Genomic DNA, 10,395 nt, shown 5'->3' on the forward strand with positions numbered 1-10,395 from the left:
GGAGTTAAGGCCTCAGGGAAGGAATGCCAGCCAGCAGGCAAGGCACCCTCGCCAGAGCCTTGTCGCCTCCCCAGCTCCGTGATCGCACGTGTCTGGTGTCTGACAGGCGGCAGTCGCGCATCTGCCCGGCTGGTGGCTTAGCATTGGAAGTGCTGAAAAGGAGTTGAAACCTTGGTGACGGAGAGAAAAAGAGTCTACAGACCCAGGATCCTGGGGGGAAGTGACTTCACCTTCGTCATTCCGCTCCTCTTTCTTTAGAAGGTCAACTTGGCCGTGTCAGAGAAAGCCCCAGAACACGGTCATTTTGCCATTGATGTTGCCCGATAGACTGACGTGCGCTCCCCGCGGTGGCTGGTGTGTGCAGAACCTGTCACCACCTCTTCCAAACACTGCTGGTTTCCATGGAAACAAAAAGGCCCTTACAGGGAGAGAGCTGCTGCAAGTTTCAAGATGTCCCAGAGTCTCCCCGCAATATATGTCTCTAAGACCTGCTTCGGAAGAGAAACAATCGCACAACGTTGCAAAGAAGACAAAGGTTGATGAGAAGAATGGGTGACACCCTTTCTGGATCCCAACATCCTGTTGAGATTCTGTCCTTTTAAGAATGAGCTCAAGGGAGCCCTGGCCGGCGTGGCTCAGTTGGTTGGGTGTCGTCCCATGCCCTGGAAGGTGGCCGCAGGTTCTGTTCTCGGTCAGGGGCTCCATCCCTGGATGTTTTGCTCTCACATCAATGTCTCTCTCTCTCTCTCTCTCTCTCTCTCTCTCTCTCTCTCTCTCTCCCCTTTTCTCTCTCTCTCAAAATCAATTTTAAAAAATCCTTAAGTAAAAAGAAGAATCATCATCATCATCATCATCATCATCATCCCTGGCCGATGTTTGTCAGTGGTTATACATTGGTCCTCACACCAAAGAGTCAAGGGTTCGATTCCCAGTCAAGGGCACACACCTGAGTTGCAGGTTATATCCCTAGCCAATCCATGTGTCATTGATGTTTCTCTCTCTCTCTCTCTCTCTCTCTCTCTCTCCCTCTCCCTAACCCCTCCTCCTCCCTCCCTTCCATTCCCTCTAAAAATTAATGGAAGAAATATCCTCAGATGAGGATTAACAACAACAACACAAAGAAGACACTCAAGGGAGGTCACGGGTGAAGCAGACCCACTGACCCAGGGCTCCTGACTTTCACGCGTGATTTTGTTACGGCCAACAAGCCTCTCTGCTCTGTCACTTGCTAAGTGAACCCAGAGCCTCCCACATGTCAATCTGCCTCCTACTCTCAGAGCTAAAAGAGAGCTCCTCGCCTCGGATGCTTCTGTATCTGGATTTTAAATCCCCTCTGGAAGGCGTTAACACGAAGCCACAGACAATGGCTTCCTTGAACGGCTGTCAGGTTGGCATAACAAGGTGAAATTTTCTCTTAAGCTCCTGAAGAAAGTATTCCATTTATATTTTTAAAAATAGGTTCAAAAAGTAATTAGACACACTGGAATTTCTTTTTTAAAATCCTCTCCTAATAACCTAAGACCTTGTCAGTTACATCCTATTCTGGCCTGTGGATTTGGTTTGGGCTGTAGCGGTTCTTGACTTTCACTTTCCCACCATTGTTTCTATCACAGTGACGGGCCCCGGAGGAAGGTCACATTTCCACAAATTCCGAGGGCCACCGCCACGTGTCCTGCCAACTCATGCTGCCATGAAGGTGGGTCCACGGAGGCGAAAGTGTAAGGTCCCTCTCGCCCTCCTTACCAAGTCCCATCTCTCTGTGTCCATCTAAGCATTCGCCCTGTGGGCACAGACCTCTTGAGCCTGAATGAATAGATTCCTTTAGGGCAGGTCTCTGTTCGCCCTCCTTGCCAAGTCCCATCTCTCAGACCTCTTGAGCCTGAATGAATAGATTCCTTTAGGGCAGTGGTTCTCAACCTTCTGGCCCTTTAAATACAGTTCCTCATGGTGTGACCCAACCATAACATTATTTTCGTTGCTACTTCATAACTGGAATGTTGCTACTGTGATGAATCGTCATGTAAATATCTGATATGCAGGATGGTCTTAAGCGACCCCTGTGAAAGGGTCGTTGGACCGCCAAAGGGGTCGCGACCCACAGGTTGAGAACCGCTGCTTTAGGGGCAGAGAATGTGTGTGGGGCAGGGAAAGTGTAGGTTATATAACAGCAGGAAAATTCCTCGCTCCCGACACCAAGTCATCTGTCTTCTGGACAGAAACTCCGAGGCTGTGTTTGCAACGAGCTGTTGTTATTATTATTGCGCTTGTCATCATTTCTGCATCTCGGGCCCTTAGTCAGTGCCCGGCTGTGGCTGTTAATTGGTCGGTGAGTTGAGAGCCTCCTCCTGGGCAGCTGGCGCTGGGAAGGTCGGCCCTCTCCCCCAGGTTCCTCTCCACCGTGGACAATTCCCACACAGAGGGCCCTTTCAAAATAAGAGACCAGAGATGGTCACATTCTAAGCAGTAAAAGGTGAAAGGCACACATGTCGTGTTTTCAGAGTTGGGGGAGCCCAGGGGCATCTTCTGGGGATGGGACAGTTTGGAGACAGTCCTCGCTTCCTTTTCACCGAGGTCTCCTGGGTGGGCTGCCCCCAGGCAACGCATAAAGACGTGAAGAGCGATTACCGAAGGCTTGGACACTAGAGTGATGCTGAGGAGGAGGGGAGGTCCATGGCAGAAGGGAGAATGGTTGAGGGGGGGGGGTCTGTCCGTTTCTATAAGCAAAGCCCAGTGTTCTCAGTGTGGTCCCCAAAACACCCCCATCTGCCCCACCTGAGCAGCTGGTAAGTGCAGCCCCCAGATTCGACCCGGAGACAGGTATAAGCAAGGGGCAAATTGGACCAAAAGACAGCGAAAGGGAAACTTGCACACACACACACACGCACACACACACACACACACACGCACGCATCTGGCTCAGGCTGCTGCAAACTCCCAGATGCATAGAAACCAAAGTAATTACTGAGAAATGCAAAAAGGACTCAGCTCCGTGGAGCTGCCCTAAATCCATTCACTGTGCCCGAGCTTCTGACAGGGATCCCGGTGACTTCCCGCTGCGGCCGGGGGGTGCTCGCCTTCCCCAGCCCGAGGGATGTGACCTACGTGAGTGACCAGGAGACCTAGACTGTCCGCTCTCTGCCAACACGCTTCTTCTCTCTCCCTGGGATCCAGGAAACCCTGGTGACCCGCGGTGTGAGCAGGCAGCTGGCCAGGCAAATGTGGGCACCAGGGCCCGGCCCGAGCCCCTCCTGGTAGGGAGGCAATGCCTCTCTGGTTGCAGCTGCAGAAAGAGGGAGGAGACTGGGGGGCAGGATGGTGAGCTGTGGGGCCAGTGGATTGGACATCAGCTCTGTGAGTCATGCCCGCCCCCCTCGCCAGGCAGCTTTATCCAGAAGTTGCAAATTCCAGTAACAGCAGATCAGGGACATCTCTCGGGGACTGTCGACCAATCACAGGTGCCCCTTGCTCCGCATCTGAAGAGCTTCTCTTCCAAACCGCATCCTGAGGTTTTCCTTGCCCTGGTCCCCGGGCTTCCTGAAACCAGGAGGTTACTCTGCGCTGGAGTTGGAGCCTGGTGACATTTGTTGACCGTGGACGCTGCGCCTGGGTGTGGCCCCCAGTCCAAACAGGGATGTGATTGTTTTTTCCCAAGTCCTGGGGGTCAACCAGGCACCTGTCTTCCTTTTGGCCCTCCAGGTCTACTCTCTGGCCTTCTCTTCCCTGGTCCTTCCCTGCAGAGGGCGACTGACATGGTCTCCATCAATGGGCTCCCTCCACTTTTTTTTTTCTTAATATATTTTTATTGATTTCAGAGAGGAAGGGAGAGGGAGCGAGAGAGAGAAACGTCCATGATGAGAGAGAATCACTGATGAGCTGCCTCCTGCACGCCCCCTACTGGGGGTCGAGTTCGAAACCCAGGCATGTGCCCTTGACCGGTATCAAACCCAGGACCCTTCAGTCCACAGGCTGATGTTCTATCCACTGAGCCAAACCCGCGAGGGCCTCCCTCCACTTTGATGTCCAGCTGGAGATGGGCCACGGGGAAACCCAGCAGAAGACAAGAAGGTGGGGTCCAAGTGAGGTCGTTCCTCCCAGCTTTCTCCTGCAGGGTCCCGCCAGCCATGTTTGTCCCTTACAGGCAGAGTAGAGTTCTCTCCTCTAGTCTCTCTAGCTCCAGATTGTGGTATCCACGCTCTCCCTGGTCCCTTCAGGCCTGTGGGGGAAACAGCTCCCCCTGTCAGTAGCCCTGGGTACTGCACCATCCTAGAGGCATCTTTAAACTCGGCTCAACCCCTTTATCCTCAGATGACCCAATGGGAATGTGCCACTTCTGGGCACCTGAGTGGTAGTAAGCATTGAGGTGAGAGCCAGCCTTACCTGCCTCTCTTCTCCCCTGCTGTGCCTGCCACCCTGACCTCCCCTTGAACTCTCACAGCCTCCTCCAGGAGCCTTTGCAGGTGTCTAGGGTGACCCGTGTGAGGCCACTTAGAATAAAACAAAACCCAAGCTCCTTCCCACGGCTGGAAAGACCTGAGCCAGCTCTCCAGACTCATCGTCTCACGCTCCCTCTCTCTGCCCCAGCCCCACGGGCCTCTCGCTGCGTCTCCAACACGCCAAGCTTGTGCCTCCTTCTCAGCCGCCGCACTCACTGTGCCTCCCCGCCCTCTGCTCGCTCCCAGGGCCGGTGGGGGCGAGGGGAGGGGGTTCTCCGAGGTCACGAGGTCACGTTTCAGCCTCCTCCTGCAAACTCCCAGGCAGGCATCCGTGTGTTTTTATTTTTTTAATTTTTTGGCACCATCGTGTTCCGGGAGCTGCAAAGTCAAGTGCCTACGGGAACATGTCAGGTAACATAAACAAGGCGAGTGGCCAAGGCCAATAAAACTCATTCAGCTCTCCCGGCCTGGCTTTTGTTCCCCGCTTTTGGCAGAAACCTGGAAGCAGAGAACAGTTTCCTTACTATAAACACACACACACACACACACACACACACACACACACACACACACCATAAAGTCGATGACTGTGGCAAGTGACAATCCCTTGGGTTGGGGAGCGATGGGAAGTGGGTGGAGACTGGGACAAGCCCCCGACCAGCCAATTTGCTGTTTTGCAGAAATCTGGCCCGTTGTGGCCTGTTTTTGCCATTTTTTTTCCCCAAGAGAAGCGGCAAATCCGGATGTTTATGTGGCGTCTCCTCATTGTTACGTGTTGACGATTTTTAAAAGCCCTGCGCAGGCCACACTGAGCGTGTCTGGGTTGTGCTGGACCTAACACAGAGGCTGCCAACACTGATCGCTGCCAGCGGGTACACAGTTTATGTTCACCAATGATGCGCTGAAGTAAAGGAGCAGTCCTCCCGGCTGACTTCTCAGAGCTGAGAAGCAGTTGACAAGCAGTACAAGTCCCCTCCGTAGGGAGTGTGGAGAGAGAACGGGAGGCAGCGCCTCCATGCCGCTGGGAGCTTTAAGATGCGTCTGCTCCTGGGTGAGGATGCAGCCTGCGGGAGACTTCATGAAGCTCAGATTTCATCCCTCTTGGTCTGGGGCTGCTGTGGGCCAGTAGGCATGGGTATGGCCACGCCTGTTTTTGATAGTCCGCAGCCATTCCGATGGTCCGTGCCACAGTGCACTGGTTATTAAATAATCTTTTTTTAAATATATTTTATTGATTTTTTTACAGAGAGGAAGGGAGAGGGATAGAGAGTTAGGAACATCGATGAGAAAGAAACATTGATCAGCTGCCTCCTACACACTCCCCACTGGGGATGTGCCCACAACCAAGGTACATGCCCTTGACCGGAATCGAACCTGGGACCCTTGAGTCCGCAGGCTGACGCTCTATCCACTGAGCCAAACCGGTTAGGGCTATTACATAATCTTAATACCAACCCCACACAGGTGCGAAAATGGCAAGCTATCATCTTCACAGGCCATTACCACCAAGAAAGGCTCTCGGAGGTGAGCAATGAAGCGGGTTGTCACAAGGCGACCTGGTTCACTTAGGGGTGGGATTCCATCCAGGTTCGGTAGAGGGCGGGCTGATTTCCTGTAAAGATCTTAGGAGCCTGGCCATGGTTCTCACGTCTGTTTTCCCATCAGAGCGACTTCGAGGTCCTCACACCCACCTTCCATGCCTGGCCTAAGCGATTCCAGAGCTTCTAGAGATGAAGGTAATGAGCCAGATTGGGGGAGGGGGGGGCGGGGGAGAGGGTGACCCTGGGGAAGGCAGTGGCAGAAATTGGTGATGGCTCTGGGAGGCCGCACTAATTAATTCACTTATTCTAACGGGTGAAGCAAGCCCCCTTGGGCTTCCCTAGCCGCAGGCTCATGTCTGGCTCTGCCCATTTGCATTGTAAGCAGGACGTTCGCCGTCTGTTCAAACGCTGAATAGATGTTAGCAGCACTTTATTGGATCAGCTCAAGGTGATTTCGATCTGTTCTTGGAACACGTTCAGCCTTGGAGACCACACGAGTGTGACAATCCGCTCGCTGGGTAGATGGGACGACACATCCGTCTGTGCCAACCAACCCAAGTGTGGTATCCAACGTGACGGATGCATCTGGGGAGGTGTGCACGCTTATGCCCTAGAATTTCGGACTTGGGCTTCCCCTGATATTTCCCGGAGAAAAACTTCCCGACATTTATTTGGTTTACAGTCTTTTATTTCAGTCTTAGGATCTTTTTGCCGCCCAAAGAGAAGGTCAATAGGTCAGGCTGATAAAGGGCCAGCTGCTCAGAGGGAAGCCCCTTTCTCTTGTCGAACCTTGAAGCTGGGGCACAGTTGAAACAGATGTTCCTTCTCAGATGGACATAGTTCCCTTGTGTTCCTTCTTTGCTGGGAGTTTTTAATCATGGGTGGATGTTGGATTTTGTCCAATGCTTTTCTCTGCATCTTTTGAGATGATTGTGTAGCTCTTGTCCTTTAACTTGTTAATGCGATGCGTTCTATCAAAAGAGTTTCTGGAGTTAAAACAATTCTTCATTCTTGAAAAATAATTTTAATGTAATTTTGAATTGTATTTTAAAATTCATTTTTAATATCACTAAGAACACACTCATATTTTCTTCCTGAAAGTTAAAGTATTTCCATGTGTGTGCAAATGCATAGCATTTTCCTGGGCAGATGCATAAGAAGTTGGTTATAGCCCTGACCGGTTTGGCTCAGTGGCTAGAGCATCGGCCTGTGGACTGAAGGGTCCCGGGTTTGATTCCGGTCAAGGGCATGTGTCTTGGTTGTGGGCGCATCCCCAGTGGGGGGTGTGCAGGAGGCGGCTGGTCGATGTTTCTCTCTCATCGATGTTTCTAGCAATCTATCCCTCTCCCTTCCTCTCTGTAAAAAAATCAATAAAATATATTTTTTAAAAAATTAAAAAAAAGAAGAAGCTGGTTGTAAGGATTGTCTCCAGGGAAGGGAACCAGTGGTTAAAGGATGGAGGAGAGAGGTGATCCTAGTAACTCATTTGTCCTTTCTGGGTTGTGTTCCAGGAGCATTTAAATCCTTTTGAAAATATTAAGTCAAGTGAAAACGTTATAGAATATGCTAGAGTTCCTCTTATCCGCTGTGCCCGATTCTCATTCCTTCTTAACCTCTCCTGAAGTTACAGCCCAGGAGGGTGTGTCCTGAGGGATATTCCTTGGACTTGCAAACGTTGTAATATATTTATATACAGATAGTTATATAGCCACAGAAGCTACAGAGTTATGGATTGTGTTGTGTGTCACATAGATGAAATAATACTGCAAGAATAATTCTGCTTTTTTGTTCTATTATTTGGTTGGGAGCTTTGTCTGTATTTTTACATATACATCTAGCTCCTCCTTTTTAATTGTGGGCGAGCTGCCCAGTATTACATAACATGAAAACGTAACTATTCCTTTACCCCAGAATTTCTCTAGGGTAGATTTAGGGTAGTGAAATTGGCGGTCCTCAGGGTATACACATTTGTTGTTGTTATAACCAATACTACCAAATTGCTCTATAGGTTCTTTAATGCACCAATCAAGCATTTTCTCAAGGGTCTTCACCTTTGCCTACTGACTTGCTGTGACTTTGATTGAGCAACGCAGGCTTTCTCTCTGGACCCCCTGTGACTTCATCTGGAAGAGGAAGAAACTGGGGCTCCATGAGCCTGTGGGATGGCGTAATGATAGCTCGTGCAGCCTCAGAGTGGGTCGGGAGCGGCTCCCCTGGGGGAGACAGCGAAGAGGGGGAGGACGCGGGTGGCAGCTGAGCTGCAAGCAGACAATTCAGATGCATTCGGCCCTTATCTCAGATCCTCCATTAGTGCAGTGATAATTTATCCGGAGCTCTCACCCCATAGCCTCCTCTGGAATGCCCGGATTCCCTTTCCTGGGGGAACTCACTTCTGAGCGTCTCTCAGAGGAAGAAATGACAAGCAAGGTTAGCAAAATGTGCGTATGGTAATGTTACCATTGAACAAATGAATACTCATAACAAGTACAGAGCAATATCATTGCACTGGTCAAAGATAATGACAGGATTTATAGATGACATTAATTCATAACGTGGTACTGGTGGGGTGGTCCAGGAATGGAACACACAGTTAGAAGTACATGGAGAATATTTTCCTTGTTTTTGTCCCCATCAGTGTGATGCTGTGACTGAACGTTTAAGCACCTTTCAGAATGTGAGATGGGCAGAATGCCTGCCACCTTCTCCACCCTACCCAGGCTCAACCCCTGAGGCTGAGACGGTTTGTTTAAATGTTTCTAAATCCAATGCCTGTTGATCGTCCACATTTTGAGCAAATCTGGGTGCATTTTACTATTTCCCGAGGTATTGTAGGCATTCTGGCTTATTTCTGCAGAATAAAATGGGGAAATAAAGTCCTTCGGGCTGTGGGTTGAGAAAAGGGATGAAGTCGTGGGGCGGGTAGACTCTGGATCACAGTAGAGGTGGATTCTGAGCCGCAATAGAGGTGAGTTCTGGGGCGAGGACCAGGTAGATGCTGGGACGTGACAGAGGTGGGTTCTGGGTGAGAAGTGGATTCTGGGAGACCATAGAGGTGGTTTCTGGGTCATGGTAAAAGTGGGTGAAGTGGGTTCCGGGACTTGGTAGAGGAGGGTCTTAGATCAGGGACCAGGTGGGTTCTGGGACAGGGGGGTGGGGTGGGTTCTGGGACAGGGAAGGGGGTGCGTTCTGGGAAAGCAACCAGTGGATTGTGGGATGGGAACAGATGGGGAGTGGGCCGGCTGTCCCACTCTGTGCTCCCAGAACCTGCCCACGCATAGCACTGCTGAGCCCTTAACGTGTCCCCCATCACTGTTAGCTTATTTCTTTTCCCATAGGCTTTAGCTCAGACATCAGGACCTCAGAGAGGCCTCCCTGTGGCCTCCACGCCCTCGCGAGCGCCCCCCCCCTCCACCCCCTTCACATTCCTGTCCAGTGCTTTCTCTTCTTCCCACTCTGCCCGGCTTGTGACGCAGGTATACTGTACAAGTAGCCGTTAAACGGTTAAAAATGCGGATTTTGTAATCAAAGAAAACAAAGATAATTTCAAGAGAAACATCAAAAGTGCTTTATTCAAAGTAATGTCCACGGCTAGCTACACATTTCCCCCATCTTTCGGGTAATTTGTGGATACCGGCCCAATAGAACTTTTTTTTGTTTTAAGGCAGACCATTTAGAGATCCGATTTTCCACTTCTTCGTACGTTTTGAAGTGCTGCTCAGAAGGTGCATGTGCCATCGATCGGAACAAGTGGGAATCTGAAGGAGCAATACAAAATCACATACATATCAGGTCACATCTATATCAACATGTGTAACTCCAGCTATTGAAAAAAACCCGCATTATTAGCCGGTACACCCAGTATACGTATGATTACTTGGGCATCATCTGCTCCTGGTTGCACTGTGACTCTGCCCGCTGGGGCCTTGTCTGAACCGCTCACCACAGAGCACGGGCCAGGCACAAGGACGATGCCCCGTCATTACTATTTGTATTGAATGAATGAGTTTTCTGTGAGACCAAGGACCCTGAATTGCGCTTTCATTCCAAGTGTCCGAGAGGCCTTCTAAGTGTGGGTTGAATCCATCGGTAAAGGAAGAAGGATGTTAGGGCGGGAGGAAGTGAGAGGAAAGAAGAGGGCGAGAAAGTGAACGAGAAGGGAAGGAGGAAGCGGAGGAGGAAGAGACTCAGAGAGCCAGAGAGAGGGGCGGAGGAGAGGAAGAGAGGGAGGAGGGGGCGCAGAGGGGCCGAGGAGAGAGAGGACCGAATGAATGAAGGCGCGCAGCTGAACGAGCGGGCGGTGCGTCTTGCTGCCCAGGGTCCCGGCCGCTCCCGAAAAAGCCACCTGAGCGGGAGGCGTGATTCGGTCCTCGGGTCACCACGCTCACCACCAGAGAGGATCCGCGCTGGGGTCCGGGTCCCAG

General features: G+C 51.1%; 1 protein-coding gene across 2 annotated transcripts in view; it reads left to right on the forward strand.

The window, feature by feature from the left end:
• Positions 1–335: 335 nt before the first annotated feature.
• ASPHD2 (aspartate beta-hydroxylase domain containing 2) overlaps positions 336–10,395 on the forward strand; it is a 25,129-nt gene continuing 15,069 nt past the window's right edge. For both annotated transcript variants that reach the window (XR_001362765.1, XM_014542479.1), the window contains exon 1: positions 336–347. The gene's annotated coding sequence lies outside the window, so the exon portion shown is untranslated. The remainder of the gene's footprint in view (positions 348–10,395) is intronic.

This window comes from Myotis brandtii, unplaced genomic scaffold (genome assembly GCF_000412655.1).
Source record: "Myotis brandtii unplaced genomic scaffold, ASM41265v1 scaffold303, whole genome shotgun sequence".
In the NCBI taxonomy this organism is placed as follows: Eukaryota; Metazoa; Chordata; class Mammalia; order Chiroptera; family Vespertilionidae; genus Myotis; species Myotis brandtii.